Raw genomic sequence first — 11452 nt, 5'->3', positions numbered from 1 at the left:
ACATAACGCGCGTGTGTGTGTGTGTCTGGAAGTGGTGGAATCTCCCAGTCATATTACATGCTGCCGAGTCAGATCTGTTAGCTCTAGAATAAACAGAAATGAGCATAAACCTTAGCATATGCCATGTTGAATGTATTTCCTGCACACAAATTTTGTCCTATTGTCAAACCTATTTTTGACCAGATCGTCAGAGATAATCAATGCTAAAATCTTTTGGGGGAAAAAGTTGGGGAACACAAGATTTAAACAGTGTCAAAGTATCCTCAAGCACCCTTATTTGCAAAGGGAAAAATATCTTTACAGTGGACCAATGCTCCCCCACCCACCCCCGCCACGTGTTAGCTAAGTGTTCTTACTTAGTACCACTAAAAGTAATCGACCACCTGTGTGCCTTCCCTTGTGTATTATAAATACAGAACATCACCTTTGACAAATGTGTTAAGAATCTAATCATGTCTCAAGCTGCCGTTTGCACACAGTACAGGGATAAAGGACCCATTTTAACACCATGACAAGGGAAAAACACCAAATCAGAATGTAGGACGTTATATAACACAATTGGTTTGGTTTCTCCCAAAAGGTGGACTGTTCAAGATTAAGAGAGACTCAAGTAATATAGCACTGAACAAGGTGTGTTGATTGGATCCTAGTTCTATAGATAAAGCTATACAGGCCATTTTGGAGACAAGTGGGGAAGATTTCAGACTGAGTATTAGGTCATTTTATGAATTAATTTTTTTTAGGTTTGATAATGTTCAGATTATGTGGAGAGGGATCCCTGGGTGGTGCAGCAGTTTGGCGCCTGCCTTTGGCCCGGGGCGCGATCCTGGAGACCCCGGATCGAATCCCATGTTGGGCTCCCGGTGCATGGAGCCTGCTTCTCCCTCTGCCTGTGTCTCTGCCTCTCTCTCTCTCTCTCTCTGTGACTATCATAAATAAATAAAAATTAAAAAAAAAAGATTATGTGGAGAATTCTCTTATTCATAGGAGTTAGATACATAAATATTTGAGGGTAGAGGCCTCATGATGTCTGCAATCTATTTTTATTTTTTTATTTTAAAGATTTCATTTATTTATGAGAGAGAGAGAGAGAGGCAGAGATAGGCAGAAACAGACAGAGGGAGAAACAGGCTCCATGCAGGGAGCCTGATGCAAGACTTGATCCTGGGACTCCAGTATCACATCCTAGGCCAAAGGCAGGCGCTAAACTACTGAGCCACCCAGGGATCCCTGCAATCTACTTTTAAAAGGCTCAGCAAAAACTGTGCATGCTCCTAGACATATCCACAAAAGTGGTGAATTGTGCTCAGTTACTGAATTTAGGTGATGGTTATAAAGATAATTGACCAACACATCTTTTATCTTTTTTTTCGTTTGAATATTTTATAATACAAATTGGGGAAAAAATAAAACAGGTGACAGAATGTGTTGAAAGTGATCTGTGTCATTATGAGAGAGATGCACTGAACAGGTTGAGTGTAAAGATCTGTCTTCGTGCAGAGAGGGGACAGAAGCCGCAGGACACTCGATCCCAGGATGTGTGTCAGAGGCATGTGTATTATTCCCTTCGTGCCAAAGTTGGCCAGAGGTGAAGGACATGGAATGGGTTGCTTCGGGCCATGCTAGCAAAGAGTAGGACAACCACCAGAGTGAAGATTCAGGGGACAGTGAGTATTAAATGCCATGGAGCTCGGGGAAGAATTTCTGAAGGAGGGCCAGCAGTTGCCTGAGTGAGGATGGCCCCTCCTGTCAACTGAAGAACTGGGAATCAGCCTGCTTGCATCATCTTTTTCGAATATTGTGATCATGCACTTTGTGCTGTGTAGTCACCAGTTTTGGTTAATGTCACTGTTCAGTTAAGGTCAAAACAGGCAACAGAGAGCCCCCTCACATTGGGCTATAGGAAGAGATTTTCCTAAAGAAGCTATTTGCAAACTGAGTGCAGGGAACAGAAACCCCAAGAAATTGTAACTCACCCCAGTCCTGGTAAGTGGGGCAGCTTATCCCCTACAAGCCTAATGGGGCGAGGGAAGCAGTTAAGAGAGCTGCACAGGGAGGGATCCCTACCAGGTGCTGAGGTGTTGAGAGAGGGGAAGTCTGTGGGGACCCCTGGAATGGGAATAAATACTCACAAAACCCATCTCTCCTTTCCTCCCAACTCCTACAGGTGGTTTCACTGGCTAAACCCAACCAGAGGTGGGGGTCTAGGTAACATGTTGATGAGATCCACATAGGGGAGCCCTACATGGTTAAGGGTCAGGGGGAGAAGGTAGAGCTAAGTCTGGAGGCCAACTGGAAGACACCCAGTACAGTTATGTTTGAAGTAGGCCATCTCCATGTTTTATAAAGTGAAAGATCTAGAAAATTATCTGTTCTTATGACAGATGAATCTTTTGAAAGATTTAAAAGTCTTTGTCTTGTGACTGGAAGTAGCTTGCAGGGATGATGTCACAGTTCAAACCATTCATGCACCACATAGGACTTTATAAACTATTATAAAAAACTTACTCTATATACCCCATTTCATAGAATTAAATATTTACTCTCTAAATATATGAATTTTGAGTTCAGAATGATGTATAATTGATTGGCATTTGGTTTTCCATGGGCAAAATTGAAACCTGACAAAATAATTCATGTGTTTTAAATTTAAAAACAAACAAAAAATGAAACAACATAACTAAAAAAAAATAGATGTTAATTCAAGGTTGCATTTAGAAATTTTAAAAGATTTTTTTAAAGTTTACCACAGATAAATGGTTATTTTTAGATTCTTCTATGTGAATTATAGAACTTGGTTTTTTGTTTCTGCCTTTACCTTCCCATTGTGAGCTATATTTTTCGTAACTTCCTCCAGTTTGTACATGTGTTTTTTAAAAGATTTTATTTATTTGTAAGACAAAGAGTGTGTGAACAAGTGGGGGGAGGAGTAGAGGGAAAGTAGAGTGCAGAGCAATGTGGAGGCCATGGCAGATGGCGTGGCAAGAGTGGAGTAGGTCTTACATGAAGCAGACTCCCAGCTGAGTGTGGAGCCCTACACTGGGCTTGATCCCAGGACCCCGGGATCATGACCCAAGCCAAAGTTAGATACTTAACCGACTGAGCTCCCCAGATGCCTCTGTGCATGTGTTTTAATATGAACATGATATTTTGGACAAGTATATACCAGATTTTTGGGTAAGGTTTTAGCAGGGCTGCTCAGCTTATAACAAGGTCACTGCTTTGCTACCTCCAAACAGATATCTATAAATCTTTGCTCCATTTCTTAGACATAAAGTCCTTTCTAGGATATATATTTTCCCATTGTTACTTTTTTTTTTTTTTTTTCCAATCATAGCCAAGCTTTTCAATCAACTTTTCCTTAGGCACCAGAATATTTTGGGCCCTTGCATGACAGGGTTTATTTATTTATTTATTTTTTAATTTTTATTTATTTATGATAGTCACAGAGAGAGAGAGAGAGAGAGAGAGAGGCAGAGACACAGGCAGAGGGAGAAGCAGGCTCCATGCACCGGGAGTCCAACATGGGATTTGATCCTGGGTCTCCAGGATCGCGCTCTGGGCCAAAGGCAGGCGCCAAACCGCTGCGCCACCCAGGGATCCCCACATAACAGGGTTTAAACAGCAGACGAGAGGTAGAGTGACTGGCTTAGAATTGTGGTTCCAACACTTACTAGTTGTGTGAAAAGTCACAACCTTTCTGTGCCTTACTGACCTCATCTGTAAAATGGGGATGATACCTTCCCCACAGGGTTGTTGTGAGGGTCTTGGAGTCAAAGAGACATGGTTGAATCTTGGCTTCTCTCTTTTCTGGTTTGAGATCTTGGAAAGTGTTAACACTTGCAGTGTTCACACTCCAAGAAGTGGTGTGGAGTATTACACAGTGTTTGAGAGTTGAATTTTTATCTCTAAATCTTAGTTTAACCCATGTGAGGGATAGATGATGATCATCAATAAATTGTAAATGAATTTTTCTCTTATATTTTGCTTCTAAAACCCAAAGCATCTTCAATTCTCCAAGAGAAGAGAGGAAAGGAGAATTTTGAATCACAATAGGGTTCTTTTAGCTCCCACTGTGGTTGGGAGCATGTGGCCACTCTGAAGACAAGCACAAGGTTACTTTAGCTCTCCAGGACAGGCAGCACCCATGGGACCCTCTGTTCTCTGCCTTTCCACCTATTTGCGAACTTGGCAGCACTCACATCATTCAGTGGAATGGCTACCTGGCTTTTCCAGCCCCGGGAGCCATAATCCTCTCCTCCAAGATTTCTGTAGCTCCTCACTATAGACCGAAGTGGGTGGTTGCTTGTGTTACGGGCTTCACAGAGCAGATTTTTCCCTTCTCTTAGTTTTTTGGCTGGTCAAATATTTGAACTTACATAAGACAGAATAACAGAGGAACAGCAAATATCATACATACGAGGGCCCCATAAAAAGGAGATTCCTCAACAGTCACGTAATTGAGGTTTCTATCATCCTGAGCTAAGGAGAAGGGGGCAGGGGTGTGGGGATCCAACAGGGAGGAAGATAACTTACAGGAAGATGGGAAGAGCAAGTGTTTGGTAAATAACATTTGCCATGGCATGCACATAGGTCTTTCTGACACAGAACGTACCTGTGTCATAGCCCCAAATGATTATTAGGGTTTTCAGCCTCATCATTGATTTTGTTTTAGTTTCTCAACAAGTGCTTAGGCCCTTGGGGGAATGGGCTCAATTCAAACCGCACTCCAATTAATTTGTAAAGAAGAAAGCTAATATATAAAACTAAAATGGCTGTTACATCTAGGGTTGTGGGCTTGAAGAGCGGAGGACTTCAGAATTTACAAGAGCTGTTGAGAGAGATTCAGTGACTTGTCTAAGGAAGAAAACCTCACCTTACCTCGTGAGGTTTTCTGAGAGAAGCCTGTGGGCTTTTTACTAAATGTCTGCTTAGCTGATAACTGTTTGTTTACAGATTGTGGTTGAATCAAACTAATAGTAAGGATTTAAAACGTGTGTTTCTCCAAAGCTGATGGTTTTCCTCCCCACTGCTATGTATGCGATGCTGATATTCTTGGTGAGGTACTTGATTATACGTGATCACAACATTGCAGGTAGGAGGCATTAAGAGGAAAAGGACTGAGGTTTCCCCTTGGGATATTACCTCTACTTATATTCAGCACACACCAGATGTCCTGAGCACCCACAGTGTGACAGGTACTATGCTAGGTACTTGTGAGAGGAGGCAGACAATGCCCAAGTGCATAGAGAAGGTAATTTCAGATGGTGAGCAGTGTTGTAAAAGAAAGAAACTGGGTGATTTCATAGCAAATGGCCTATCACTTTAGATGGGACAGCCAGGGAAGGCTTCTTGGAGGCATTGCATCGTACTTAAAAGATCTGGAGTTCAAGAGGGAGCTTGGCTGAGGGTGTTCCAGGCTAGGGGACCTGCAAAGAGGAAAGTCTCAATGCGAGACAAGCTTTGTGTGTTCTGGGAACGACAGGGCAGCCAGTATGGTTGGGGAAAATAGCCAAAGGAGGTGACTCCAAGCCAACTGAGAACCTACTAGGAACAAAGTAGGAAAGGTGGTCAGGGATCTTGCAGATGCTGACAAGGATTCTGGTTTTATTCACACAGAGAAGGAACATCTGGTATAGGTTTCATGTGTCAAAAGATTCCCTGTGGAGAAGCCACCTCTGCAGTTTAGCAGATGTCAGAGTGGATCAGAGTGCAGAGCAATGTGGAGGCCATGGCAGATGGCGTGGCAAGAGTGGAGTAGGTGTTACATGAAGGTGGAAAGGCGGGGGGAAGTGGAGAGAGAAACTGACTTTCACTCTAGGATTACTATACTTGGAGGGCCAACTAAGCCTTATCACCCACTGCACTCTTTCCCCCTCAACAATGCTGCACACCCGTTGACAAGTTCTTTTGTCTCCTTTTAAAATAAGCTGTATCAGTCTTCCAGTAAACTTGGTCTGGTCCTCCCACTGTTGGGACAAGAATGATGCACTAATTCATTCTGTATCTTTTTCTTTTTTTTTTTTTTTTTAAGATTTTATTTATTTATTCATGACAGACACACAAGAGAGGCATAGACATAGGAAGAGGGAGAAGCAAGCTCCCTGCGGGGACCCTGATGCTGGACTCTATTCCAGGACCCTGGGATCACGACCTGAGCCAAAAGCAGATGCTCAACCACTGAGCCACCCAGGCACTCCATTCTGTGTATTCTTTTATGTCAGCCACAATTTAGATTAATACTTCCTCTTTAGAGTGGCATCTTGGGTCTGTTCCTGAGGTTCAGGAGCAATCTGAGCCACGGAGGACATTTAACATGAGTGAATTTTTACAAGTCAATTCATGTCTGAACCCCTGTAGAAACAGGATAAATCACCATACCTACCTCCCAAAATTGTTGTGAGGACCCAATTAAACACTCTAGGTACACATTATGAACTTTATAAGAAAAGTGTGAGTTACTATGACCAACCATTCCACCCCTATGAAAGCCTTACTATATGAAGCAATTTACCTAATAACAAGCTAAGGATTTTACAGAAATAACTATTGTTGGTTCTTAATTGTTTACATATAACTTTCTGACTGTGACATGGCATTTTGAATTTATGCAACTGGGGCCTATAAGTCCTTTGAGCAATGACCTGATTCATTTATGCTTGGAGTATAATATTTGTTCTGTCTGTCTGATTTCATTGTATCTTCAAAACAGCCTGGCCAGAGCCTATGCCCCAATCTAGAGATGGGAAAGTGGGGCTGAGAAGTTAAGCCAACTGTTTAAGATTAAATACCAAGGAAGGTAAATACAGGGAGTCAATCTAGGGCCTATAGGAACAAAAGTCCATGGTCTTTCTTCTCTAGCATTCTGCTTTATTTTCAATACTTATCCATTTATCCCTGCTTTACCTTTTTCTCTTAATAGCACATGTGTCCTACCAACAGTTTGGGGATGAGCCACTCCCTGACCCCATGTGATTCTGGTTAGGCTTCCCTCATAGCAGGGTGATAGAACGGATCCCTGCATTTGGAAAATGGTGCAGTCACACAGGGCTGATCTATGTTGTGACTTTCTCTTCTGTTCTGCTTTTTTGTTTGTTTTTTTGAGAGAAATAGAGAGCTTGTGCATGGGAGCGGGGTAGGGGCAAAGGGAAAGAATCTCAAGCAGACTCCCTGAGGAGCATGGAGCGAAATGTGGGGCTCAATCTTAGGACCCTGAGATCAAGATCTGAGCTGCAATCAGATATCAGACACTTGACCACCTGAGCCACCCAGGCACCCCCGTTCTATGTATTTTTGGCATATTAGTCATTTGGCTTTTCTCATTTGTGAAGTTCCTGAGCTAGTCTTTTGTCCAATTTCTATATAATTTCCCCCTTTTTGTTATTAATTTAAATAGGTATTGATATATATTCTAGATCCTAGCATTTTGTCAGTTTTATATCTTTTTCAGTTTTGTGACATATTTTTGCTCTTTACATGGTTGCCTATACAAACTGCATTATTTGTTTTTAATACCGTCACATTTATCCATCTTTTATTTTATTTTTTCCTTTTTCCTGTCTTATTTTACAAATTTTCTTCTCTAATCCAAGATCACAATGATACTTACTTATGCTATTTTTTAGAAGTTTATGTTTTGCCTTTCTTGTTTCATTCTTTAGTCATCTTGGGGTGAAATTTTAATTTCATTCATTTTTCCATGTGGATATCCAGCTTTCCAAGCATCATTTACAAGAAGGCATCACATTTCCCCTGCAGGTCTGTTATGCCTTCTCTACCCCATACTGAGTGCTCCCAGGTGTGAGAGTTCCTGGGTTCTCTACTGTATTCCGGTGGTCTTTTTGTCTGGACTTTTATCAATATAATATATAGTTCCACCGTGATGTCTTGATGATCTTTACTATCTGGGAGCACAGTCTACCTCATTGCTTGTCACATAGGAGATTAAATATTGGTTTTATTAAGAATCCAAACTGCACATCTTAGAAATAAAAGAATTATGCCTTTTACTCTGGGAACTAGAGTTTATTATGTCAAGTGTAGGTTAAGTTCCCAGGTAAAATCTGAAGTCAAATTTTCACAGCATGACAGAAGGTTAAGGCTACTTCAATTGGAGGGTGCCTGGGTGGTGCAGTCAGTTAAGTATCTGCCTTTGGCTCAGGTCATGATCCTGGGGTCCAGGAATCAAGCCTGGAGTCCACTACTCCTTCTCCATCTCCCCTGCTTCTGCTCTCTCTAATAAATAAAATATAAAAAATAAAGTTACTTCAATTAGGATATATTAGTTTTGTATTAATTTCCTGTGGCTGCTTTATCAAATTAACACAAACTTAGTTGTTTAAAAGAAAAAAACACTGAAATTTATTAGGGTTTTCCACTTCTGGAGGTCAGATGTTCAAAATGGGTCTAAGGTATTACAACGAAGGTCTAGAAGAGAATTTTTTTTCTTGCCTTTTTCAGCTTCTAGAGGTCACCCACATTCTTTGACTCATGGTCTTTCCTGTGTTTGCCAAGCACTTTGATGCAGTCTCCACTTCCATGGTCACTTCTCTTCTGACTCTCATGTCTCCTTTCATAAGGATTCAGGCATTGCATGGAGCTCACTGCATAATTTGGAATCATCACCTCATCTCTACACCTTCTACTTCATTGCGACTGCAAAGTCCTTTTCGGGAAAGTAATATGTTCCCAGTCTCTGAGGACTAGGAAGTGGGCATCTTTGCAGGGGGGGGCCGGGCTGGGTATTCTGTCCACTGTGGCCGCAACAAGGAATGAAGCCTTTCTGCATTTGTGGGGGTTCAGAGCATGCCACCTCAGTAAATGCTGGTTTGATATCAGAGATCAAGTCAATTGGACTTGATAATCAAAATATTGAGTATTTTGGGGCACCTGGGTGGCTCAGTTGGTCACGTGTTTACCTTTGGTTCAGGTCATGATCCCGGGGTCCTGGAGTCAAGTCCCGCATTGGGCTCCCTGTTTGGCAGGGAGCCTGCCTCTTTCTCTCCCTCTGCTACTCCTCCTGCTTGTGCTCTCTCTCTCTCAGTCAAATAAATAAATTTAAAAGAAAATTGAGTATTTTCAGCTAAAGGCATTTGAAAAACAGTAGAAGAAGGGTGCTCTGACCTTCCTTTTACTTTCTGAAAGCAGGAGCTAAAGTTCCCATGTGACAGGTTGCCCCTCCCTGTCCCAGGAGGAAAAAACATTCTCACCAGAGACAGGAAATGAAATGGAGAGAAATCTGTAAAAATGGACTTTATTAAAATAACCCTTATCTTCCTTCAGCCTCCCTATATCATTCTAATTACTTTTTTCATAATTTCCTTTGTTCAACCAAGTATGTAAATACATAGGCCTAGCCACTTCTCTGGGTTTTTGTTTTCTTGTGAAGACTCCATGCACATGGAAAATAAAATTTGTATGTTTTTATCCTGTTCATTTTATCTCCCTTACACATCACCGTTGTGAAGCAACATTATTTATTTATTTATTCATTTGGGGGCAGAGGCAGAGGGAGAAGTAGATTCCCTGCTGAGCTGGAGCCCAACATAGGACTCGATCCCAGGACTCTTGAGATTATGATCTTAGCCAAAGGCAGATGCTCAATTGACAGATCCACCCAGGTGCCCTGAAGCAGCTTTAAGTATCTAAAATATACCAGAAAGCATTTAAAACCACTTTATATATATACATATGAATATAGGAGTTTATGTTTTGTTACATATTATATAGAGAGAGCATATTATATATATATATATATATATACATATATATATATATATAGAGAGAGAGAGAGAGAGGGAGAGAGTTCTTAGTTGCAGACAAGAAAGGCTGACTCTGACTGATCAAACGTTAAAGGTGATGTTTAAAGGAATAGATGACCACGTTCTGGGGAGGGCTGTGGAACCAGGCTTGAAGACACTTCCAGGTACAAAACCCAAAACCTAGCTATGCGGTCAGCCTGGCGCTGCCATTACAGCTGCCATCAGTACTTGACCCGCCTGGAAGCCATGGTTGGTGCCACTACCAAAGAGTCTGGATGTTCTGATAGCTCCTGTTCCAGCAGAAGGGTAGCTCCAAATAGTCTCTGCTGTCTCGTCCATCAATTTTGAAAAGAAGTCTTTGGAAGGTGAGCCTGATCAGTGGCGCCTGGCCACAAATATCCATTTCAGCTGTGAGGGAGGCTGACGGTTGCAGGTCGGGAGCCCGGTTACAGGAGGCCAAGCTCTAGCCTGGGAACTGCACAAATGTATGAAAGAAATAAATGGGGCGCCTGGGTTGGCTCAGCGGTTGAGCCTCCGCCTTTGGCTCAGGGTGTGATCTCCCAGGATCGAATCCCAGGATGGAGTCACACATCGGGCTCCCTGCTTGGAGCCTGCTTCTCCCTCTGCCTATGTTTCTGCCTCTCTCTCATGAATAAATAAATAAAATCTTAAAAAAAAAAAAAAAGAAAGAAATGGACCAGTAGTTTATGCAAATAAATTTTTGCAGTAGTTTGCAAACATTTTGTCTTCCAAGTTCCCCAGAAAAAAACAAAACAAAACAAAACCATATATCATTGAAACCAAAATTTAATGATGTGATATTTTCATGTATTACATGAAATCGTACTTTGATATTTTCTTTCTATTCTATTCTATTCTATTCTATTCTATTCTATTCTATTCTAATAAAATCCACATCAATGGATACAATGTAGGAAAGATGTTAGGGCTCAAAGCCGATGGCCAAGAAAGAATTCCTGAGATATCTTTGGTGCAGAAAGGTGGTTTTATTAAAGCACTGGGATAGGAAGAACTGCCCTGGAGGAAGGAGGGGCCCATTAAATACTTTCCAGTTGGAAGGAGGTTAGAGATAGAGTAAACCTTTTAGGTATTTTGGAAGCAAGGTTTCCAGGATCCTGAGTGGATTGACTATTGTTGGGAAAAGGTCATTTATTACTGTTTGGTAAAAACTCAGTCATGAGACTCTTCAGATGTATATCGGCAGGTCATATGCTTGGAGGGTGATTGCCAACAAGTATCTTGGCAGGGGCGGGGTGGGGGTGGGATGGGGCGGGTGGGGCTAGAGATAAAGGAAAGTTTCAAAAGGATTTTTTAATGTTAAAGTAGACTTACAGGATCCTGGAGGTTAGGATACTTTTAAGCTATGATTGCCTTTTGCCCTTAGCAAAGTATTAACATTGAGGCAATTTCTAGAGGAATGTCACTCTGCCTGCCTGTTTTAAGGGCTTTGTCAGTGGGTGATAAGTAGTAAGGAAATTTTATTTTTCATTTGTCTTTGGTTCCCACATCAGATATAGGTAAATCCAAATTTTAATCTTGGGTTCAGAAGTGCAGTCAAGGGATACCTGAGTGGCTCAGTGGTTGAGTGTCTGCCTTTGGCTTAGGTTGTGATCCCAGGGTCCTGGGATCAAGTCCTACATCAGGCCTTTTGCAGGAAGCCTGCTTCTCCC

Source organism: Canis lupus, chromosome 35 (assembly GCF_003254725.2).
Source record: "Canis lupus dingo isolate Sandy chromosome 35, ASM325472v2, whole genome shotgun sequence".
Classification (NCBI taxonomy): Eukaryota; Metazoa; Chordata; class Mammalia; order Carnivora; family Canidae; genus Canis; species Canis lupus.
The sequence above is the reverse complement of the archived record's forward strand: the minus strand, read 5'-3'. Positions refer to the sequence as shown.